The following is a 25,624-nucleotide window of genomic DNA, read 5'->3' as shown; positions in this document are numbered from 1 at the left end:
CCTCCATTAAGAGGGCCCGAACCCGGGTAAACATCGTGTCCCCTGCCTTATGTTACCTTCGATCCTCAGACGCACAGTTTGGGACCCCCTACCCGAGATCGGCCGGTTTTGACACCGACAGCCGTCGCCCAGTCCGACAAGATGGCGAAGCAGGAGGCCATCCTGGAGTCTATACAGGATGAGGCTTATGTGGAGGCCAACCGGGCATTCCTCCGGCGGGAGCAGGCGAAGTCCGACACGCTCTTCGCCGAACTTGACGCAGAGATAAAGGCAGAGAACGCCGGAGCGAAGCAGCCGGAGGCGCCAGAGGAGCCAGAGCTTCAGCTGCCGCCCATGCTGCTGGAGCCGGGCACGGAGATCATCGATATCTCCAATGACGAGTAGCTAGGTGATCGACGTAGTATGTAGGTTTCTTTTAGTTTGCATGTCTTGGTATGGATTTGAGAATCTTGTATGAGATGTCCGGTTGCAACTGTGACAATTTGAGGCATACCCGTTCAGTGCCCGCGGACGTGTCCGCGGTGTTTGAGGGGCTGGATTTGCCAAGTCCGGCTGTAGATGTCCTAACTCTAGCAGTTATGAACTAGACCTATAATGCGATGGGCAAAATAGGCCATATATATATATGGTACATATGCACATATACCCCTATAGAAAAGAGCAACTACACAAGGCCAGATATTACAATAACATTTATATCTTATATCAATTGTTATTTTGGACGTATGATTCTATAGCTTGCATATTGTAGTAACTATTGTTCAGATACAATATGCCTAGTTCATATCTTACAAGTGTTAACTTTTGATAAAAAAAGATGTTTGGTTGTTATCCAATTCCATGGTAATCATCTTACATCTATCCTATAAACCTCTCTATGCTACCCGCATAGCTGAGGTACTTGCCTCGCTCGATAGTTTTTCTTCACACGATCTACCACGTTCATACGTTTCTACTGCGCTGTCAAACATCCGCTCGTTCGTTTCTTTACACGCTATGCTTTGGTGCTCCAATGGATGACCGGTGGGCCTCCTTTACCCACGGGCACAATTCTGTGGTGTGTGTCGCGTGCGTCTTGGGTGAAAAAAGAGGTGGACTACGGCGAGTGTGGGATTAGGCGGATCCAACGTAGGTGGGTGGATTGACGTAGAAATATCTCATTGGTCAGCCCCTCTCTCTCCCTCGTCTCTTCTCATCTCGTTCCTCTTCTCCCATGCCGCCGCCTCTTCCCCCTCCCTCTCGGCCGCCTCATCACCACCCCCTCCTCCTCCCCTGCCTCCTCACCCGATTAGCATGGCCAGGCGACGACCTGCAAGCAAAGGGAGACAATGATGGCTATCGATTCGTTCTGCAGGAAAGAAAGGATGAGAGGGAGAGAGAGAAGGGAGGAGAGGAGGGAGAAAGAGATAGAAGAAAGGAAAGGGAGGTGCTCTGGCCGCTCATCTAGGCCTCGGTGGTCCAGGGAGGCGTAGATGGCAAATTTTTTATTCCAGCCTCCGTCATGATCCATCAGATCCGCAAATCATCCGAGGCCCCACGAACACCAGGTGTTTGGCGCCGCCCCCAGGAGCTCTCACCGCCTCCCGAGGACCTCCTCTCCTTTGCTGCCCCGAGGGATGCCTTGAACTCCTCTGTCCATGGTGAGCAGAGGGCCAAACCTCAACGTGAGCTCCTCATACCTAAAAGTGTGGTTTCTTTTTCCATAAAAGCATTTACATCTGAAGCTTTTTTTCTCACACCCCAACCTGGATTTCTGACTGACTTGATGTAATTTTTCATACCCTTGCTTCACTAACATATCAATAAAAGGGAGGAGTAATATATACCCAGTTTGTTTGTTTGAAGGATGCAACAACATGCAAAAATAATTTTGCCGGTAAGCTTCCATAGTTCTCTTATTCATCCCTCTGTACATCTGTTCCGGGAAAAAACCCACTGTACATGGCTTAAGATGGAGGATTGCATACTCAGGGCAGGTGGTCAAACCCCTCTTCTACTGTTGTGGTATTGTAAGTTTGCACGGTGCAGCAGCCTGGAGAGGCGGCCAACAACGCACGTGTGAAGCAACAATAAACACGGCTGATGTGCTCTGCTTCCCCCTCTCTTTTTTAATTAATGGATCTCTTACTGAGCGGAGCATTTCTTTAGGTTGGCAGCACAAATGATATAGCTAAATTATCTTCCATCATAATTAAATAATTCTTGGCACTGTCAATGATACATTAGATAGCCGTATGGAATTTTTTTATATGTTTGTGAAGCAAGGGATTTTTAGGGATTTCGGGGAATATGATGAATTGTTGTTGATTTCATAGTTTCCTGATTATTATGTTTTCAACCCTGTCAAGATGTAAATATAAATTGATGTTGCTGCTGGCTTCCTAAGTCTTCCAAGGTGATAATTGTGTAATCTTTTTAAAATTTGCAATGAAAAAATATTCTTTCCGTTGTTTATCCTATAGAGTTCAGTACCATGTGTAGGAAAACCTTTGTTTAGAACAAAAACCATTTCCTTTGTTTATGCTTGATTGTCCAATATCACATTAGGTAGATGGGTTTATTGAGATGTACATATGTGATGATTTTCAGGTGTTCAAACACCAAATTGCATCAGGCGGACTATCTACGATGTTGTGGCATTGGACTATGAGAAAGTTACAGTCTTTATTGATGCAACAGTTGTTGCAAGGCCAAATATCCATTTGGGTGAGTACTCTTCTTTCACACCAGCCTTTCTATTTTACTCTTGACGTGAAATACTTGTAGAGCTGGCTCTTGGTGATTCCTTATGCATATGTTTAAACTAAAGTTGACAGGTTATTTGACATTAAGCAGGAAAAGCTTGAAGTGTAATTTTCCATGTTAAGAAAATTCACGTGTCAAGATCCTTTGCTTCCAGTCATGGGATGTACTAAGAGCTACAATGAGTTGAAGTCATAGTCTGTATAGTAGTGTTATCAAATTGATTTCCCTATTACATCGGTGTTCTTTGTTTAAGTGGCACAGTCAAAGTACTTTGCTACCGGAACACACTCACCCAAAGTGTCGATCTGCATCCATACATAATTTACTAAATGTTTTATTTTGAGTTTTCTACATATGCAAGCTGAATATTTTGTTTCCACACAAAAACCACAGTATTTTGTAAAGAACGCAAGTATAATTATGGCTCATGTTGTTGAATGCAATCTCGCCATTTTGATAGTTGAGAGAAAATGAATATATTGTTAATTATCTTTAATCTGTTTCCTATGATTTAGTATAATCTATGACCGAAGGTATTTGCTTTATGTTACCCAGCAAGTATTAGAGATATGAGGACTATCGTCGTGGAAAGACCAACCTTGGAAGAGTGGCGCCGTTGTGTTGCTCGTGGTGTATTTCATTCTTGGCACCGAAGTGGCATACATGCTTAGGTGCATCGGAGTCAAAAAAACATGCTGCTACCTCTTGCTGTCTGTCCATCCGGCATATAACTTCTAATCTGTCCAATATACAGTTTTTTTTGTTTTGGACTGCACCCTTATAATTTTGCTTTGCTGAATTCACTATGTTTACTTCAGTTCGCTTTTGAGTTAGCAATAATGACTAGTTAACAATGTTTTAGCTGATGATTCCGGACAGTATCGACCGGTTCATTGAGCAGAGTGGTGGGAAGCTCCAGAACACCCTTTCCAAATATAATTTCCTTTTCATCATTGTGAAGGTTGATTTTACCTATTTAACTTCAATGGCGACCTCCCTGCACTCCCAGTTTTTGCTTAGGATTCTCATTTAAATGGTGAGCAATCAGATTCCGAATATCGACTCTTTAGTGTTGAACGTGACATATCTTGTATTGTTATTCCTATCTTCTCTAGCCTTGTATTGCTGACTTCTAGAGATATGGTAGGATTAGTTTTCTTGTCACGCAAGACATCCTGTGTATATATTATAACCTACTCTATGGAATACAATAAGTTGCATCCTACACCTTTCTACATGGTATCAGTTTACCCTACGATCCTCATCGCTTCCGCCTCGCGTTGCCGCTGCCGCTGCATCTCCCTATAGCCGCCGCCGCGCCACCTCAACCCTAGGCTGCCGCCGCATCTCCCGTAGCCGCAGCCACCGCAACTCACCCAACCCTGCCGCCGCCGCTCCTCTCCCGTAGCAGCCGCCGCACCCCTCCCAAACTCTAACCCGCCGCTGCCCCTCCTTGCAGCCGCCACCCTCCCTTCCCCTCCCACGCAGCAGCTGCCTTCCGCCGCTGCCATCTTCTCCCTCCACCACCTTCCAAAACACTAACCGCGTCACGCTCCTCCCCCACCATGTCTCGCTCCAAGGCCGACCCCTTCGACGCCGGCTCCTTTGCCGGTGCCATGTTCACCTCGGATCGTCTCAATGAGCTCCACATCAAAGATCATGTGCCCGTCATCCTCGACCTCGACTCGCCGTCCTACAACACATGGCGCACCTACTTCGCGCTTTTGTTCCGCTCCTACCGTCTCATCGAGCACGTTGATGGGAGCGTCGACTTCCGCGACATGAAGGACGACGACGAGTGGCTTGCCGTAGACGCCTGTATTGTCAAGTGGCTCTTCCTCACCATCTCTCCAGGCCTCTTCAACATGGTGAACTCCCGTGACCCCTCGGCGTACGCCATGTGGACACGGCTGTGCGATCTCTTCCTCGACAATCAGCTCCAACGCCGTGTCTTCCTCGAAGGTGAATTCTTCACTATGCAGCAAAACGATCTTTCGATCGATGAGTACTGCACGCCGCTGAAGGTTCTCGCCGACGAGCTGCGCGACGTCGGCATGAACATCGATGACTCCGTCCTCCTCACCAACCTCCTTCGGGGCCTCCTCCCCGACCTCGGCCAGTCCGCCGCCAACCTCTTCCTTGTCACGCCGACGTACGCGAAGGCGGTCACGTACCTTCGTATGGAGGAGACCCACGCTGCTCTTCACGTCGGCCTCGCCGCCGGCCACGGTGCTTCCCCAACTCTGCTGGGGCCGCGCGTGTCTGCTCCTGCCCCGCCACCCGCGCCTGCGCCCTCCGATGGCCGCAAGCAGAAGGGTCGCGGGGGCCGGGGCCGCAACTCCAACACAACGCCGCGCCCTTCCGCGCCCGCGGCGGCTGCTCCTCCTCCGCCTTGGCTCTCGGGGTATAACCCATGGACGGGTGTCGTGCATGCCTACCCTATGCCCGTTCCCGGCCCACCGGCTCCGGGTATTCTCGGACCACGGCCGACTCCTCCTCAAGCGCTGCTGACCACGCCGGTTCCCGCAGCGTACGACACCGCTGCGGCCTATGGTGGCCCATCGGCCTACGGTGGTCCCTCGGCGTACGGCGGCCCTCCGGGCTATGGTGCATATGGCGGAGCCCCTCCGGTCTACGACCCGACGCTCCTCTCCGCTCTCCATGTTGCACCCTCGCCGAGCACCTACAACGGAGGCGGCGATTGGTACATGGACACCGGCGCTGCTGCTCACATGGCCTCTAACCCCGGTATCCTATCTTGTGCCTCCCCCTATCCCTTCTCCTCGCGCATCATGGTTGGTGATGGGAGCTCTCTCCCCATCACTCATCATGGTTCATCCTCCCTTCCGTTACCCTCTTCTTCTTTAACTCTCAACAATGTGCTCGTTTCACCATCCTTAATTAAAAACCTCTGTTCTGTTCGTACTCTTACTCGTGAAAATCCCGTCACTGTTGAGTTTGACGCCCTCGGTTTTTCTGTTAAGGATGCTCGCCGGAGGGTTCTGCACCGATGTGACTCTCTCGATCTACCCATGCGGTGCTTCTAAACGCGGCGGCCCGGTTGCACTTCATGCCGATGTTTTGCTTTGGCATGCTCGTCTTGGTCATCCCAGCGCCAACGCTCTTCATAAAATTTTGAGCACTTTTCCCTTTTCATGTAATAAATCAGCGACTCACACTTGTCATGCTTGCCGCATAGGAAAACACGTTCGCCTACCGTTTTCTTCATCTTCATCAATTGCTACTTTTCCCTTTGATGCTATTCATTGTGATGTTTGGACATCTCCAGTGCCTTTAGATGATTTTTCTCACTTCACTTGGACTTTTCCGTTACGTCGAAAATCTGACGTCGCCTCCACTCTTCACTCCTTTTATGCCTACGTCAACACCCACTTTCATCGCACCATTGCTCAGCTTCAAACCGATAACGGAAAAGAATTTGATAACCTCGTCATTCGACATCTCCTTTCCACTCATGGCACCATATTTCGCCTAACCTGTCCATACACATCACAACAAAACGGTCATGCCGAACGTGTTCTCCGCACCCTCAATGAGAGTGTCCGTGCTTTGCTCTTTCATGCACACATGCCGGCTCGCTTTTGGCCCGATGCACGCGCCACCACCACTCTCCTTCTCAATATCCGGCCTTGCAAACCACACTGGAGCTATACCCCTCATCATCTTCTGTTCGGGTCTCCTCCATCCTATGATGATCTTCACGTCTTTGGTTGCTTGTGTTATCCCAATATCACCGCTACCGCGCCACACAAACTTGCACCGCGGTCTCTCGCTTGTGTCTTTCTTGGCTATCAACCCAACACCAAATGATTTCGCTGCTTCGACCCGGTCTCTCGTCGTGTGTTCGTCTCGCGGCATGTTTACTTTGATGAAGCTGTTTTTCCCTTTCAGCAGGTTTCGCCGACGGCAGCCCCGTCCTCGGACGCTCCCACCCGGCGGCCTCGGGGAGCCCTTGCGCTTCCCTCGCCGTGCCCGCCTCCCCCTTCGGCGGGCCCTTCGGGTTTCTCGGCGGGGCCTCTCTTGCCGGCTCAGGAGGAGTCGGCCACGCCTTGGCAGGCGTCAGCACCAGCATCTGCTTGCCTCGCCTCGTCGGCTGGGTCATCGGCCGCCTCTCCATGCGCGACCCCGCCCATGCTGGCTGCGGCCTCGCCCGCCGAGGCGTCCTCCCCGCCACCCGCGGCCTCGCCCGCGGCTCTGTCGCCGTCTCCGTTGCCGCCACCCGCGGCCTCGCCCGCGGCTCTGTCGCCGTCGCCGGTGCCGCCACCCGCGGCCTCGCCCGCGGCCTTCTCGTCGCCCTCGTCATCCGCGGCTTCGGCTGCGGTCACGCCGCCGTCATCGGCGGTCTCGTCTCCGGCCTCGACCGCCGCCTCGTCACCCGCGGCTGTCACCGGGGCCCCGCCTTACCCGAGGTTGCGGCTCCTCCTCGACGTCGGGCTCGGCCCCTGCCTACGCCGCCTCATCATTCTATGGTGACACACGCCAAGGACGGGATCCGGCAACTGAACCCTCGTTATCATAACCTCAGTGTCACGGTCATCTCTCCCGTACCGCGCTCGGTGCGCTCTGCGTTGAGTGATCCGCATTGGCTCGCAGTCATGCGCTCTGAGTATGATGCCCTCGTCGCCAACCGGACTTGGACGTTGGTCCCTCGTCCCCCTGGAGCTAACATCATCACCGGCAAGTGGGTATTTCGGCATAAGTTTCTTCCGGATGGCTCTTTGGACAGGTACAAGGCCCGTTGGGTTGTTCGCGGCTTTGCACAACGTGCCGGCGTTGATTTCTCGGAGACCTTCTCCCCGGTTGTCAAACCCGCCACGATTCATGTTGTTCTTCAGCTCGCTGCATCTCGTCATTGGCCTGTTCATCAGCTCGACATCAACAACGCTTTTCTTTATGGTCATCTCCAAGAGCGTGTTCTCTGTCAGCAGCCTACTGGTTTTGTTGATCCCACTCGACCTGATGATGTCTGCTTGCTCTCACGGTCTCTATATGGTCTGAAACAGGCGCCTCGTGCTTGGTATCAACGCATTGCAGCATTCCTCACTGCTCTTGGGTTTCGCAGCACCACCTCGGACACATCGCTATTTGTGCTTCATCGAGCTGATCATGTCGCCATGCTTCTCTTGTATGTTGACGATATTGTCATCACCGCCTCTCGCGCGGAACTACTTCGCGACATCATCGGTCGTCTTGGTTCTGAGTTTCGGCTGAAGGACTTGGGCGCATTGCACTTCTTCCTCGGCATTAATGTGCGACGTGATGCCTCCGGATTCTTTCTTCATCAAGGACAGTATGCTCTTGATCTCCTGGATCGTGCTGGTATGACCGACTGCAAGCCTGCTGCCACTCCTGCCGAGGCCAAACCGAAGCTTTCTGCTACTGCTGGGCAACCTGCCACTGATGCCGCTCTCTACCGCAGTATTGTTGGTGCTCTTCAGTACCTCACGCTCACCAGACCAGACATTCAGTTTGCGGTGCAGCAAGTTTGCTTGCATATGCACTCGCCCCGTGATGTTCACTGGTCTCTGGTCAAGCGCATTCTTCGGTATATTTGTGGCACACCGACCTTTGGACTTCGTCTTCGCGCCTCCGCCTCCGCCTCCACCGAGCTGCTTGCTTACACTGATGCGGATTGGGCCGGTTGTCCTGACACTCGACGCTCCACGTCGGGATATTCTGTCTTCTTCGGTGACTCTCTCATCTCTTGGTCCTCTAAGCAGCAGCCCACCGTCTCCCGCTCGAGTGCTGAGGCCGAGTACCGTGCCGTCGCCAATGTTGTTGCCGAGACATGTTGGCTCCGTCAGCTACTTGGTGAACTTCGGGTTCCAATCCCGAAAGCTACGGTGGTTTTTTGTGATAATGTTTCGGCCACCTACCTCGTGGCCAATCCAGTGCAGCACAAGCGCACCAAGCATATTGAACTTGATGTTCACTTCGTCCGCGAGAAGGTACAGTTGGGTCAGCTTCGTGTTCTTCATGTACCGACCACCCAGCAATTTGCCGACATTATGACCAAGGGGCTTCCAACCGCTGCATTCCAGAAGTTTCATTCCAGTCTTTGCATCACCTACACCGACGCTTCGACTGCGTGGGGGTGTTGAACGTGACATATCTTGTATTGCTATTCCAATCTTCTCTAGCCTTGTATAGCTGACTTCTAGAGATATGGTAGGATTAGTTTCCTTGTCACGCAAGACATCCTGTGCATATATTGTAACCTACTCCATGGAATACAATGAGTTGCATCCTACACCTTTCTACATTTAGTACTATTTTATTATTTTAAGAAAATAGGAGCAATGTGATATTTTCTCTAGAGACTGAAATTGAATATTGAATAGTTAGGTTCTTTGGGCACTGTCCTATTACCGAAAAAGGCTTTCGCCCCGCTTTATATATAAAGCAACGATCAACAACAACCCAATACAAACACACGTCACCACCACACACGCACACACCCATGACAGGATACATAGGCGCTAATCGCAGCAACACCACCCCTAGCACTACAAGAGTAATCGGGGGGCTCAACAAAGAAATGAAGCCGCATAAGACGAACCGTGGGCTTCAAGGCAGCGCCTTCAGAAAGGATACGGTATCGGAGCGCCGCCACCACCCAATCCAAGGATCAGAGTTTTCCCTAGAGCCGCACAGCGAGCAGTGAGAGCCGCGACGACGCCTTCAAGAAGGGAACGAGATTCGCCGCCGCCGGTCCGTCCGAAGATAGAGCAGGTTTTCACCCCGCCTAACACTCACCGCCACCGAACGCCACACCCCGGCTGCCACGCCGCCCACACGGCCACGACCACCGGGCAGCACCAAGCCATGTGCTCTGCCCATGAGCACCGCGCAACCACCACCAGGGCTGCCGCCCTGGCATCCAAGACCTTGACACCACCTCACCCGAGATCCGCCGCTACCCAAACCAAAGAGACGAGCGGGAAGGACTCGCCTTTCACGCCCCTGGGCAGCCCCCAACGCCGAGACCCAATAAGCCAGCCAAAACTGACCTCCATCAACCCATCCTGCAGCACCGGGCGCGAGACGAGCTAGGTCCTACGGCACAGTGTGTGAGACGAGGTCGGTCCTGCTGCACCGGGCGCGAGACGAGCTCGGTCTTGCTACACCGTGCGAAAGACGAGATCGGTCCTGCCGCACCGGGTGCGAGATGAGCGATGGACCATAGCTGAGAGAAGGCCAGCCCTTCGACAAAAGTAGCGCCAGGACGACGAGGAGACAAATCGAAGGCCGACACAGGTCACCTACGAGCGAGCTGACGCCGGAACAAGCCAGCCGCCGCCGCAACCAACCTGCCACCTCGCGAGCCGCTCAACGACAGGTCGACGCCGGAGAAGACCGGCGGCTGCCATGAAACGGCCCGGACCACCGCCATGAGCCACCACCACGCCGTGTCAGCCCACCTCCAGACCAGGACCCCGATGGACAGCCCCAAGCCGCCCGCCGGTGGCCATGGGTCAGATCCGAGCCGATCTGGCCGGCAACCCCCGCCACGAGCAGTCGCAGCTGGCGCGCCGCCGTGGTCCACGGCCATCGCCACGACCCCACCAGGTCGCAGCCCGCCCTCTCGCAACCTGACGTCCACACGCCCGCCAGACCGTATCGGATCTGGACGGGGCCGCCGCCGCCAAGTGCGCACCACCGCCCAGGTAACCAACCGCCAGCCGGCCAAACCAGCCGAGGCCTCACCGCTGCCACGGACGACCACCGCCGCACCACAACCAGGGCGCCGTCCGCCGCCCTTGCCGCCCGCAGCCCGCGTCGCCATGGGGCCAGATCTAGCGAAACTGCACTGCACCAGCCCCACCCGCCGCCCCCGTCCACCCAGCATGCTCCGCCACCACGACGCCCGTCGCGCAGCCAGCAAGCTGTCGTCGCTGCACAGCTCCGGCGCCCCGCCACGCTGCAGCGCCCGCCGCCAGCGCCGCACCCTAGCCCGGCCATCCCGTCCCGCCCAGGGCCCCGTGCGAGAGGACGAAGACTCCCCGCCGGCGCCGGCGCCAGCCGCGCTTCGCCCGGCTGCGCCCCTGGCTGCGTGTGACGCCCCCGATTTGACCGTACACTAATCATGCACGCAAATGTGTACGATCAAGATCAGGGACTCACGGGAAGATATCACAACACAACTCTAAAACATAAATAAGCCTTACAAGCATCATAATACAAGCCAGGGGCCTCGAGGGCTCGAATACAAGTGCTCGATCATAGACGAGTCAGCGGAAGCAACAATATCTGAGTACAGACATAAGTTAAACAAGTTTGCCTTAAGAAGGCTAGCACAAAAGTAGCCACGATCGAAAAGGCAAAGCCTCCTGCCTGGGACCTCCTAACTACTCCTCGAAGCCGAACTCCATGTAGAATCATCCTCGGGATCTCTAGCTCCTGGACTCCAGCATCTGGTTGCGACAATCAGGTATAGAAAGGGGAAAAGAGGGAGAAAAGCAACCGTGAGTACTCATCCAAAGTACTTGCAAGCAAGGAGCTACACTACATATGCATGTGTATATGTGTAAAGGGGCATATCAGTGGACTGAACTGCAGAATGCCAGAATAAGAGGGGGATAGCTAATCCTGTCGAAGACTACGCTTCTGGACATCTCCATCTTGCAGCATGTAGAAGAGAGTAGATTGAAGTCCTCCAAGTAGCATCGCATAGCATAATCCTACCCGGCGATCCCCTCCTCGTCGCCCTGTTAGAGAGCGATCACCGGGTTGTATCTGGCACTTGGAAGGGTGTATTTTATTCAGTATCCGGTTCTAGTTGTCATAAGGTCAAGGTACAACTCCGGGTCGTCCTTTTACCGAGGGACACGGCTATTCGAATAGATAAACTTCCCTGCAGGGGTGCACCACATAACCCAACACGCTCGATCCCATTCGGCCGGACACACTTTTCTGGGTCATGCCCGGCCACGTAAGATCAACGCGTCGCAGCCCCACCTAAGCACAACAGAGAGGTCAGCACGCCGGTCTAACCCTATGCGCGCAGGGGTCTGGGCCCATCGCCCTATGCACACCTGCACGTTGCGTACGCGGCCGGAAGCAGACCTAGCCTAGTGGCGTTCTAGTCCAATCCGGCGCGCGCCACTCAGTCGCTGATGTCAAGAAGGCTTCGGCTGATACCACGACGTCGGGATACCCATAACTACTCCCGCGTAGATGGTTAGTGCGTATAGACCAAATGGCCAGACTCAGATCAAATACCAAGAACTCGTTAAGCGTGTTATGTATCCGCGAACGCCGACCAGGGCCAGGCCCACCTCTCTCCTAGGTGGTCTCAACCAGCCCTGTCGCTCCGCCATAAAGTAACAGTCGGGGGCCGTCAGGAACCCAGGCCCACCTCTACCGGGGTGGAGCCACCTGTCCTTTCAGCCCCCCTCATCAGAATCACTTGCGGGTACTCAACGAGCCGACCCGACTTTAGTCACACATGTGTCATGTATAATGTATATAGTATATACCCATGATCACCTCCCAAGGTGATGACGGCCCAGTAGTATAGCATGGCAGACGGACAAGAGTGTAGGGCCACTGATGGAACACTAGCATCCTATACTAAGCAGTAGGATAGCAGGTAAGGGTAACAACTGTAGCAACAATGACAGGCTATGCATCAGGATAGGATTAACGGAAAGCTGTAACATGCTACACTACTCGAATGCAAGCAGTATAGAGAAGAATAGGCGATATCTGGTGATCAAGGAGGGGCTTGCCTGGTTGCTCTGGCAAGAAGGAGGGGTCATCTTCGGTGTAGTCGAACACACGGACATCGGCACCGGTCTTAGAGTCTACCGAAAAAAATAACGAAGGGGAACACAATAAATAACAGAGCAATCAAAGCATCACAAAGTGTAACATGGCATTACACGGTGCTAGAGGTGACCTAACGTAGTAGTAGGTGCTACTGACGAAGGGGGAAAACATCCGGGAAAGTATTCCCGGTGTTTGACGTTTTCGGACAGACGAACCGGAGGGGGATTGTTGCACGTTTGCTATGCTAGGGATATGTGGTGGATGAACGGGCTGCGTATCCGGCTTCGTCTCGTCGTTCTGAGCAACTTTCATGTAGAAAGTATTTTCATCTGAGCTACGGTTTAAAAGATATGATTTTCTAAAGATTTACTAATTTCTGGAATTTAATTAATCATTTAATTTAATTCGAAATTGTATTTACGACATCAGCATGATGTCATGCTGACATCAGCAGTCAGCAGGGGTTGACTAAGTCAAACTGACATGTGGGTCCAGTGGGACCCACTGTCATTCACTGTTTAGGTTAATTAGGGTTTAGCTAAATAATAATTATTTAATTAAATTAAACAGGATTAATTAACTTAATTAATTTAGTTAATTAATTAATTAATTAATTAATTAAAATTATTTTTATTTTTATTTTCTTTAATTATTTAATTATTAATTTTTATTAATTAATTTATTATTATTATTATTAATTTATTTTATTTCTATTACTTTTTATTTATTATTTTTATATTATTTTAAAAACCGTTCTGGGGCGCTGGGGCCCGTTTGTCATTGGGCCAGGGGGTCGGGCCCAGTGGTCAGTGGCTCAGGTGGGGCGAGGCCCACCTGGCAGTGGCCCAGAGGGGCGAGGCCCACTAGGCAGTGGCCCATAGGCCAAGGTGGTTCGGGCGCAACGGGCGCCGGGCGTCGGGCGTCCGCCCGAACGGGACGGGCGAGGGGGCGCGGCGGACGAAGGCCGTCGGGGCGCGGCGAGGCGAGGCTCGCCGGCCGGCCGCGGCAGGCGGAGGCGGGGGGGAGTGACGGCGTGCGGCGGCTTGGCCGGAGCAGAGCCGCAGCAGGGGACGGGCAGCGGCGGCCACGCGCGGCCACGGGCGTGTACGGGGGCGAGGGTGTGGGGCGAAGCCAGAGGCCAACGCTGGTGGGGGGGCGACGGCGGTGCGGTGCGCGCGCGCGGAGGAGAGACGAGGAGAGGGGGCGGGCGACGGAGGCCGGTGGCCTCACCGTGGGTTGCAGGGTCACGGCAGTGGGGTCGAGGGGGATGGCGAGGACGGCGGTGTAGGGGAGGCAGTCCGGCGGGGGAGAGCGCTCCGGCGAGGCGCGACGAGGCGGAGGAGCTCCGGTCGTGGAGGAGGACGAAGACGGGCGGCGAGGCGCCGTAGACGGAGTGCGCGCGGAGCTCGGGGAAGACGACGCAGTGAACGAGGGAGAGGAAGGAGGCCGGGAGGTGCGACGCCGGCGAGGTGGCGCCGCGGTGGAGGACCGAGGCGCGGTGGGGCGGCGATGCACGTCGAGGCGATGGGGGTCGGGGCGCCGTTTTCCTGATCCAGATCGGGGGAGGGAGAGGGGGATCGAGGGGGGAGCGAGAGAGAGAGGGGATCGGGGAGAGGTTAGGGTTTACTGGTGGGGGCCTAGTAGGCCAGGGGCGCGGGGGGGGGGGGGGGGGTTGGGCCGGTAAGCCGCTCGGCCACACGGCCAACTGGGCCAAGGCCCAGTCAGGGGGGGGGGGGGGGGGCAGTTGTTTTTCTTCCTTTTTTTTGTTTGTTTTAGTTTTAGTTCTTTTTCCTTTTCTGTTTTATTTTAGTTACACTTTATTCTTAGTTTAGTAAAATATGACAATAGCTCCAAATTAGTGTTCCAAAACAACCCACTACCCTAAAAAGTTTTACCTCAAGATAAAATAGTTTATGATTTTATAAAATATCAAAGGCATTTATTTAATAGTTTTACCTACTGTTTTAATCATTTAAGTGCATTTAAACTTTTTATAAAAATGTTGTTTCTTCCCCATAACTACCTACGCAATATTTGTCACGATCCGAAAATTTTAGTTTTAACATCTGAAAACTTTTGTTGTTTGCTTTTATTTAAATTTTGAATTTGAATTGGTTTTTTGAACTAACGAAAGGGATTAACTACAGTGTCAGAGGTGACGTGGCATCAATAGCAGGGAATTACTGTAGTCTAATTATCCGGGCGTCACAATTCTCCTCCACTACAAGAAATCTCGTCCCGAGATTTAAGAGGGAAGTAAAGGGGGAAGGTTCGGGTTATGAAATTCTAGGGAGCGTTCTTGGTCTTGGTTGTTCTTCTTGAAGAGGTTGATCCATTACATTGATGTCTTCATTCTGCCGTTTCAGGTCATCATGATAAAGTTGTCGTCCTCTCTTCGGGAACTCCACCGTACTTACGACAGAGTAAGGGGGGTATTCTGGAAGAACGGACTTCTGCAGGGTTTACTATCTGGTCAATATCATCGGGGAAGGTGGCGGAAAGTATCTCTCGAACTAAACCTTAAGAAAAGCCGAGAGCAAGTAAGAAAGTACCATGAGAAGTTTCAAACGGGTAGGCAATCGTTTGAAGCCTGAAACAAAGTGTGAAAGGGGTTCAAAGCACTCGGAATAAGTATTATGTCTGATGCCGGTATAGATCAGTAGGACGATGGTCCGTGAATTACATACGAGGCCACGCGCGATGAATAAATTTGGGAACAGGGGGTGCACAGGAGAGTCAGGTTTCGATCCTGTGGAACTGTGGGTTATGGGCCCACCATGTGGGTTAAAAGTAGGAAGGGCGGTGACATCTTGCACGATCATGATAGCAAGTCATGGCAGAGGGTAGCCTGTCAGTTATATGTCAGCAACATCGTCGGTACCAAGGGCGAGGGACGAAGAGAACCCTTTTCCTGCTCGTTGAAACGAGGCGGACCATTAGGCAAAGTTCTGGTCCATCGGTGGTTACCGAAATGTCACCAACAATAATAACAGGGTCTTACTGACAGAGTTGTACCCCGAGGTGTTTACATAAGCAGGAGAATATTACTGCTTAGATCATATAGTTCACCAGAAAGGTTAAACCACACAATGGAAAGGAAAATATGATTATCAGATTAAACAGAAGAATGGAAAGGAAAATGTGTTTAAACACATATTTCAAGGTTATATCCTTCCCAAGGACAAGCTGAGCATGATATTCATGACAGGATATAATGTAGAAAACTCTTTAGGTAAGGGAGAGAAATTTCATGACATTACCCATACAATGGTGTTTGGATAATTGAGCAGGAAACATTTAACATTGGGCTTCAAATGTTCCCGTTGAAAATCGGAGTACCATAGACATGCTTCGAGATATCATTGACATGGTCAACAGGTGAAGATCAGACTCTGGAAACAAAAAGGATCCATCAGGAACAACTTATAGAACAAGTCTTACGATTTCCTCCTGGAAGAATAGCTAACCTTGCTGAAGAGGAATCTATAACAATAGGGCCTCCGGCCAGGTGCGCTGGGTATCATCACCTTACCGGGTCATAAATAGGCCAATGTTATTACTCTTGGAAATATGTTCCAACCATTATATCTGACCGAGATTCAGGTCTGATTGGTGTCAGGATAACTCAGACTCAGGATGCCTGAGAAGAAAGGTGCAACACAAATTGTCGAAACGACATCGAAGATTCTCGGGAGATGAACTATGGAAGCGAGTTCCGAACAAGGGTTCATCATTACATCAAGGAGAGGTGAGGAGGTGACTGATTGACTCAGCGACAATCCATTGAGATTTCCAAAAGATGGATTTCCATCACTATGTGAACAAGGAGATAACATTAGCTAGATCGAATGACTTAATGATGTATGCTCGAGGAAAACATACACAGTTAAACATTGGTTGAAATGTGCACTCGAAATATGGGCTAGGTAGCACAATCAATGTCCGAATGATGATTCATTAAGCCATAGACGTAGAATGAAACTATAGACCAATAACTTCAAAGCAATAGGGTTGCTAGAAGTTTAGAATTTACACATCACAGACCATTGGTCGGTATTCCTTTTAGAAACAACACGGGGACCAAGAAAGAATGGTGATGGGGAGAAGTATTACTGTACCAAGATGTCATACGAGGTGGTGAAATTCTTACGACATACTTGGCATAAAAGATGGTAATACTCCAAGGTAGAACATATCATAAGCTAGATAGCAAGGAAATTAAGGTACAACACAAAACACGAACAAGTTTGTGTTGAATGGAAGGCGATAAAATGGTCGATGATAAAAGAAATCATCGAGGTCAAGGATGGTATTTCTCATCCAGAATTCGATAGATATCTTGGAAGAGCTCAGAATGTTGATGATGTTCACGACACATTTGTAGCGAGAATTTATGAAGAGGTAATCGATCGGTGATGACATCAAGTCAAAGGAATGATGAAGCGAAAAGTTATTGGAACCAGGGGTACGACACAAACTCGAAATCAAGCTTGTTGTCCAAGGCGAAATGATATGACGAGGAAAATCGACGTAAGCTTAGCTCAGCGTCGAAGGTGGTGCTCCGGGAATAAAGACCAGGTAGCACAGTTAAAATCAGCACGATAATAACATAGCCGAGCAGGCTAGGGATGACGTGATCGAGTACGAACTCGTAAACAAGGGAGATTATTAAGAGTTGTTTAACCATGATGCGGACTCGATTCAGTTATCGATGTCCTTGAGTGTTTAATAACTCCGAGCCCGTGAAAAATTGGAATCGATGAGAATGTAATACTTGATGGAGAACTCATAAGAAGTTATGCAGTTCCGTGATAATCTCGAGATACCAGGGGGTAATACTCGACGACAAACCAAAGTAGAGGTTGGACTGGTGTATTGCTCTTACAGAAGACAAGTGCTTAAACTTGTACGAGAAATGGTATTTAAAAGAGAACATGGTCGGAACCACGATTGCAAAAGGCCAGATCCCAGATATAAGATGAACTTATACCAAGGGAATAATTAATTTAAGAAAAGCTTTAATGATAAGATCTACATCGTGTCCATGGGCATGAACGCAAAGTTCAAGGTCGACTCCCACTCCTTCAATGCGTAACCTTTCATTCACTTCTCGCGTTTGATGAAGTTGCAGTGTTGAAAATTTGTATCTGGCAAAATACCAGAAGAGTATGACTCATGAAAACTTTCGAGTTCACACATATTATGAAAGGCATAGGTTCAACCCATCAAGGCATCTTAGGAACATATACCACAAACTTCGGACTAAATATTACAAGCTCGAAGGAAGAGCATTGTTCAAAACCAGATGATACAATTTACCAAAGGCATTATATACCCATGGAAAGGCTCACAAGGTTATTCAATAGGAAGGACACTGTCGGATAAAATCCAACAAAGGAACCGATGGTCTACAAGGGATCTGATGTGAGCATCGGTACTCAACCAGAGGAAGAAGAATGCCAGGAGATCTGATTATAGAAACAACTGACTAACTCAAAGTTCAAATGCAAAAGAATTATGATTTCCAACTCAGGGGGGGTCAGAAGCAACGCTTTGATCAAGGATGGATAAGTTGAGTAGGCTTAGGGGTACAATCGATGGCAATTTGATAGGTCGAGATCCAGCTCACGTTTAACATGACGTCTGAGCCGGAAGAATGAATTCTAGGATATGATTGAGGATTGCGAGCATTCGCAACAAATTGAATCAACGGACTCAAAATGATAATGACAAGAGATGCCAATAAGATTACGAGACTTATGGGATTAACCATAATGCAAGCAAACAAGAATTTCAAGAGCAATAGGCTCCTGAGGATTTTTGGAAGATCGAATAGTATTTTGAAGACTATTGTGGAATACTTGAATCAACTGGGGACGACCGGATACTCGGTAAGTGCGAGAATTATCCGTAGGGGTATTCAGGTGACAAAGAACAGCAAGGCAGTAAGCTCAAAGGATTCTCGGAACAACAGAGAGAATTTCGGGGTATCTTGTAATAACAAGATCAACTGGGAAACATTGTATGAGTTGCGAGTATACGTGGCTATCCATAGGAGTTCATCGATGAAAGGGAATTCTAAAAGCGATGAACACAAGTTCTCGGGTTATCATCGGAGAGTATCTTCAGGGTCTTCACGTGCAACAGACGATCATCAGTAATAAGGGCTCTTCGGGTGAAAGCGATAACGAGATCCTAATGTTAGATTTAGCAAAACTCACTTAACCCGAATAGAAGAGAGATCAGAGTCCCAGAGCATAGACAAGGAGTAAAAGATCCTAATACCACCCAATGGTGACGTGGGCCCGTAAGCCACACAGTCATGTTATTAAAAGTTTTTCAATGACTAGACTCGACTTCGGCCAAGGAGTTCGAAAGGGGGATTCCTACAGGCAGTCGGCTCTGATACCAACTTGTGACGCCCCCGATTTGACCGTACACTAATCATGCACGCAAATGTGTACGATCAAGATCAGGGACTCACGGGAAGATATCACAACACAACTCTAAAACATAAATAAGCCTTACAAGCATCATAATACAAGCCAGGGGCCTCGAGGGCTCGAATACAAGTGCTCGATCATAGACGAGTCAGCGGAAGCAACAATATCTGAGTACAGACATAAGTTAAACAAGTTTGCCTTAAGAAGGCTAGCACAAAAGTAGCCACGATCGAAAAGGCAAAGCCTCCTGCCTGGGACCTCCTAACTACTCCTCGAAGCCGAACTCCATGTAGAATCATCCTCGGGATCTCTAGCTCCTGGACTCCAGCATCTGGTTGCGACAATCAGGTATAGAAAGGGGAAAAGAGGGAGAAAAGCAACCGTGAGTACTCATCCAAAGTACTCGCAAGCAAGGAGCTACACTACATATGCATGTGTATATGTGTAAAGGGGCATATCAGTGGACTGAACTGCAGAATGCCAGAATAAGAGGGGGATAGCTAATCCTGTCGAAGACTACGCTTCTGGACATCTCCATCTTGCAGCATGTAGAAGAGAGTAGATTGAAGTCCTCTAAGTAGCATCGCATAGCATAATCCTACCCGGCGATCCCCTCCTCGTCGCCCTGTTAGAGAGCGATCACCGGGTTGTATCTGGCACTTGGAAGGGTGTATTTTATTCAGTATCCAGTTCTAGTTGTCATAAGGTCAAGGTACAACTCCGGGTCGTCCTTTTACCGAGGGACACGGCTATTCGAATAGATAAACTTCCCTGCAGGGGTGCACCACATAACCCAACACGCTCGATCCCATTCGGCCGGACACACTTTTCTGGGTCATGCCCGGCCTCGTAAGATCAACGCGTCGCAGCCCCACCTAAGCACAACAGAGAGGTCAGCACGCCGGTCTAACCCTATGCGCGCAGGGGTCTGGGCCCATCGCCCTATGCACACCTGCACGTTGCGTACGCGGCCGGAAGCAGACCTAGCCTAGTGGCGTTCCAGTCCAATCCGGCGCGCGCCACTCAGTCGCTGACGTCAAGAAGGCTTCGGCTGATACCACGACGCCGGGATACCCATAACTACTCCCGCGTAGATGGTTAGTGCGTATAGACCAAATGGCCAGACTCAGATCAAATACCAAGAACTCGTTAAGCGTGTTATGTATCCGCGAACGCCGACCAGGGCCAGGCCCACCTCTCTCCTAGGTGGTCTCAACCTGCCCTGTCGCTCCGCCATAAAGTAACAGTCGGGGGCCGTCAGGAACCCAGGCCCACCTCTACCGGGGTGGAGCCACCTGTCCTTTCAGCCCCCCCTCATCAGAATCACTTGCGGGTACTCAACGAGCCAACCCGACTTTAGTCACACATGTGTCATGTATAATGTATATAGTATACACCCGTGATCACCTCCCAAGGTGATGACGGCCCAGTAGTATAGCATGGCAGACGGACAAGAGTGTAGGGCCACTGATGGAACACTAGCATCCTATACTAAGCAGTAGGATAGCAGGTAAGGGTAACAACTGTAGCAACAATGACAGGCTATGCATCAGGATAGGATTAACGGAAAGCTGTAACATGCTACACTACTCGAATGCAAGCAGTATAGAGAAGAATAGGCGATATCTGGTGATCAAGGAGGGGCTTGCCTGGTTGCTCTGGCAAGAAGGAGGGGTCATCTTCGGTGTAGTCGAACACACGGACATCGGCACCGGTCTTAGAGTCTACCGAAAAAAATAACGAAGGGGAACACAATAAATAACAGAGCAATCAAAGCATCACAAAGTGTAACATGGCATTACACGGTGCTAGAGGTGACCTAACGTAGTAGTAGGTGCTACTGACGAAGGGGGAAAACATCCGGGAAAGTATTCCCGGTGTTTGACGTTTTCGGACAGACGAACCGGAGGGGGATTGTTGCACGTTTGCTATGCTAGGGATATGTGGTGGATGAACGGGCTGCGTATCCGGCTTCGTCTCGTCGTTCTGAGCAACTTTCATGTAGAAAGTATTTTCATCTGAGCTACGGTTTAAAAGATATGATTTTCTAAAGATTTACTAATTTCTGGAATTTAATTAATCATTTAATTTAATTCGAAATTGTATTTACGACATCAGCATGATTTCATGCTGACATCAGCAGTCAGCAGGGGTTGACTAAGTCAAACTGACATGTGGGTCCAGTGGGACCCACTGTCATTCACTGTTTAGGTTAATTAGGGTTTAGCTAAATAATTATTATTTAATTAAATTAAACAGGATTAATTAACTTAATTAATTTAGTTAATTAATTAATTAATTAATTAATTAAAATTATTTTTATTTTTATTTTCTTTAATTATTTATTTATTAATTTTTATTAATTAATTTATTATTATTATTATTATTAATTTATTTTATTTATATTACTTTTTATTTATTATTTTTATTTTATTTTAAAAACCGTTCTGGGGCACTGGGGCCCGTTTGTCATTGGGCCAGGGGGTCGGGCCCAGTGGTCAGTGGCTCAGGTGGGGCGAGGCCCACCTGGCAGTGGCCCATAGGCCAAGGTGGTTCGGGCGCAACGGGCGCCGGGCGTCGGGCGTCCGCCCGAACGGGACGGGCGAGGGGGCGCGGCGGACGAAGGCCGTCGGGGCGCGGCGAGGCGAGGCTCGCCGGCCGGCCGCGGCAGGCGGAGGCGGGGGGGAGCGACGGCGTGCGGCGGCTTGGCCGGAGCAGAGCCGCAGCAGGGGACGGGCAGCGGCGTCCACGTGCGGCCACGGGCGTGTACGGGGGCGAGGGTGTGGGGCGAAGCCAGAGGCCAACGCCGGTGGGGGGGCGACGGCGGTGCGGTGCGGTGCGCGCGCGCGGAGGAGAGAGGAGGAGAGGGGGCGGGCGACGGAGGCCGGTGGCCTCACCGTGGGTTGCAGGGTCACGACAGTGGGGTCGAGGGGGATGGCGAGGACGGCGGTGTAGGGGAGGCAGTCCGGCGGGGGAGAGCGCTCCGGCGAGGCGCGACGAGGCGGAGGAGCTCCGGTCGTGGAGGAGGACGAAGACGGGCGGCGAGGCGCCGTGGACGGAGTGCGCGCGGAGCTCGGGGAAGACGACGCGGTGAACGAGGGAGAGGAAGGAGGCCGGGAGGTGCGACGCCGGCGAGGTGGCGCCGCGGTGGAGGACCGAGGCGCGGTGGGGCGGCGATGCACGTCGAGGCGATGGGGGTCGGGGCGCCGTTTTCCCGATCCAGATCGGGGGAGGGAGAGGGGGATCGAGGGGGGAGCGAGAGAGAGAGAGGGGATCGGGGAGAGGTTAGGGTTTACTGGTGGGGCCCTAGTAGGCCAGGGGCGCGGGGGGGGGGGGGGGGTTGGGCCGGTAAGCCGCTCGGCCACACGGCCAACTGGGCCAAGGCCCAGTCGGGGGGGGGGGGGGGCAGTTGTTTTTCTTCCTTTTTTTTGTTTGTTTTAGTTTTAGTTCTTTTTCCTTTTCTGTTTTATTTTAGTTACACTTTATTCTTAGTTTAGTAAAATATGACAATAGCTCCAAATTAGTGTTCCAAAACAACCCACTACCCTAAAAAGTTTTACCTCAAGATAAAATAGTTTATGATTTTATAAAATACCAAAGGCATTTATTTAATAGTTTTACCTACTGTTTTAATCATTTAAGTGCATTTAAACTTTTTATAAAAATGTTGTTTCTTCCCCATAACTACCTACACAATATTTGTCACGATCCGAACATTTTAGTTTTAACATCTGAAAACTTTTGTTGTTTGCTTTTATTTAAATTTTGAATTTGAATTGGTTTTTTGAACTAACGAAAGGGATTAACTACAGTGTCAGAGGTGACGTGGCATCAATAGCAGGGAATTACTGTAGTCTAATTATCCGGGCGTCACACTGCGGCGAGGAAGGGACGAGAAGAGGAGGGGGAGCCCCGGCGGCGGCGGCGGCTAGGGTTCCCTCCTTATCATTTGTGGCTAACAGATGCATCCGTTCTGACTAGGCATTATCATGTATTGCACCGTAGTATCACTTTTGCATAGGATAAATACCTACTTTTGCTGAAGGTTACTTCATAAAATTTAATTCATGATGTCGTTTTGCCTGTTGTAGTACCTTCAACATAGAAGTAGTAGTGGTCTGCTCGCCCAAGATCTATAACTCGTGGATGTGCATAGGGAGCAGATGAAATGGGAATAAGAGGATCCCCGGCGCATGCACAAATTCTTGCTACCTGACTGCTGACGGTGAGGATGAGCACCGAGTTGCAAACGTGTGTCCCTTCCCCGCAAACTACATTTCCTTTCAGTTAACCAAATCAGCATCTTGTTTTTTTCCTACTTTTCTCTTATTTCTTAGATACCTCTGACCTATCTCGAGAAGGTCCGGGCCATAGGATGGCGTGTACAACGCACAACCAATTACTCCGACAACGTAGTTGTTGTACTGGTAACAGCGGCCACAACTTTCTACACAATCGTCACTAGCTGCGACCGTCGATGTACCTGATGCCGTGTATGCCTCTCCGTCGCTTTAGTATGCTTGGTTATTCGGTTAGTACAATATAATATCGTCTATTAATCCTTTTGGTTATTTATTACAATCTTCTGCAGTCACCTGATAGAATTTCATGATTGTTTTGTCATGAAATAGGTTCTGCCGGAGCCAAGGTTCAACGCATTTTAGTTTTGTGTGATAGACATGTTAGTTCAAATTCCTAAAGGGTTTGATGCTGAATTGTTCATATAATCTTGCATCTATTTTTGTAGTCAAATAATGGTTTTTCAATTGCATTAGTTAAGAACACTGATTTTTCTGGAAAGCTTTATCATGACATCGATCTTGGTTTCACCTTACTGCCATGTAGAGGTTGGATGGATCGTCGACGACTTCAGGCTTTTGGTGCCCATAGGTAGCAGGATAGCAGGATGAGTTAGATGTGTTCTTGAGAGACCAGGTGATGTCGTTGCTCAAAGGTACATGAAGTACACACTACACACTTCTAAACTTAGTCATTTATTTATCCTCATATCTGGTTTCCCTTAATACTTTATCTTAGAGACATAATCAAAGTGGTAGTATATTATGCATGCCCTATTGATCTGTTCATGTCATTGACAGAAGTATCTGATTCAACTGACCTAATGCAAGTCAACTTGACTACCATGGTATATAAACATTCACTTACAAATCCTACTCCAAATGGACAACAATAGTAGTACGCGGGCGGTGTAAAATGCATTTGTGTTTGTTGAGTGAAATTAGAGATCAGCCTGATGGTACTTCATTTTTTATTCCATAGCTTGATCTGATCTGCCTGATGGAAGGACACCTTTCGGTATTTGGGGTCTATGTTGCAGGAGGATGGGGATGAAGATGTGAACCATCGAATCAAAGCCGGATGCATGAAGTGGCGCCAAGCTTCTGGCATTCTCTGTAACAAGAGAGTGCCACAAAAGCTAAAAGGCAAGTTCTACAGGACGGCGGTTCGACCCGCAATGTTGTATGGCACGGAGTGTTGGCCGACTAAAAGGCAACATGTTCAACAGTTAGGTGTGGCGAAGATGCGTATGTTGAGATGGATGTGTGGCCACACGAGGAAGGATCGAGTCCGGAATGATGATATACGAGATAGAGTTGGGGTAGCACCAATTGAGGAGAAGCTTGTCCAACATCGTCTGAGATGGTTTCAACATATTCAACGCAGGCCTCCAGAAGCTCCAGTGCATAGCGGACGGCTAAAGCGTGCGGAGAATGTCAAGAAAGGGCGGGGTAGATCGAATTTGACATGGGAGGAGTCTGTTAAGAGAGACCTGAAGAATTGGAGTATCACCAAAGAGCTAGCTATGGACAGGGGTGCGTGGAAGCTTGCTATCTATGTGCCAGAGCCATGAGTTGGTTGCGAGATCTTATGGGTTTCACCTCTAGCCTACCCCAACTTGTTTGGGACTAAAGGCTTTGTTGTTGTTGTTGTTGTTAGCTTGATCTACAAAATGCCATTAAGGAAATGAAGTTTCTTTCTCGATCAAGTTATGAGTCCTTATTGTGTGTATACTTCCTAATCAACACCTGAATAATCTACACTGTAAATCTTCCAACACTTGCTTACAATGTCTTACTTTCGGTCATCAATCTGCCGTCATGAAAAATCCCAACAAAAGTGCTTCTGGGTGCAACATCTTAGCTACAATTTACTCAACACAAGGCAAGGCCTGTTGGTCTCGACTGTTCAATTCTATCCATCTCAGCACCAACTAAACAATGGACGTGCAAACTAATCAATATCCATCTATGTCTACGAAAAACTGGAATAGGCTGAAGATCGGCCGGCAAACGAAGAGTTGTGAGGTCACCAAGCTGTGCCATTGCTGCTTGTGCCATCACTGCCTTAAGAGCTGATCGTATATATAGTTTTTCGTACACATGAGTCATATAGACATGCTTCTATTTATATGACGCATGTGCCATCGATGGCCCTGATCTAAAGGGCAACATGTCTTAGTTACCATCACCTTGGTGACAAAAACAATATATATGATGTATCTCTGCTTATGTAGCTTTGTTTATCATGAACTGGTCTCAAGCCTGTTAGACTAAGTATATAGTAGATATACATGTTGTAACATAACCTGTATTTATATGGTTCTCTCTTAAAAATATATGACA

The 25,624-nt window shown here is 49.8% G+C and overlaps 1 long non-coding RNA gene across 3 annotated transcripts; it reads left to right on the top strand.

The window, feature by feature from the left end:
• Positions 1 to 1,182: 1,182 nt before the first annotated feature.
• Positions 1,183 to 24,987, top strand: LOC109732057 (uncharacterized). Of its 3 annotated transcripts, none has more exons than XR_012204613.1 (11): positions 1,183 to 1,664; positions 1,810 to 1,876; positions 1,977 to 2,148; positions 2,590 to 2,706; positions 3,301 to 3,781; positions 23,072 to 23,205; positions 23,318 to 23,511; positions 23,612 to 23,661; positions 23,826 to 23,934; positions 24,319 to 24,424; positions 24,508 to 24,987. It is a non-coding gene; the product is annotated as an uncharacterized lncRNA (long non-coding RNA). The 3 variants fall into 3 exon arrangements; XR_012204610.1 differs by having other exon boundaries at positions 1,972 to 2,148; XR_012204611.1 differs by having other exon boundaries at positions 1,404 to 1,685; positions 1,972 to 2,148.
• The last annotated feature ends 637 nt before the right edge of the window (positions 24,988 to 25,624 follow it).

This window comes from Aegilops tauschii, chromosome 1 (assembly GCF_002575655.3).
Source record: "Aegilops tauschii subsp. strangulata cultivar AL8/78 chromosome 1, Aet v6.0, whole genome shotgun sequence".
Taxonomy (NCBI): Eukaryota; Viridiplantae; Streptophyta; class Magnoliopsida; order Poales; family Poaceae; genus Aegilops; species Aegilops tauschii.
Note: the sequence above shows the minus strand (reverse complement) of the source record. Positions and strands in the feature narration are given on the sequence as shown.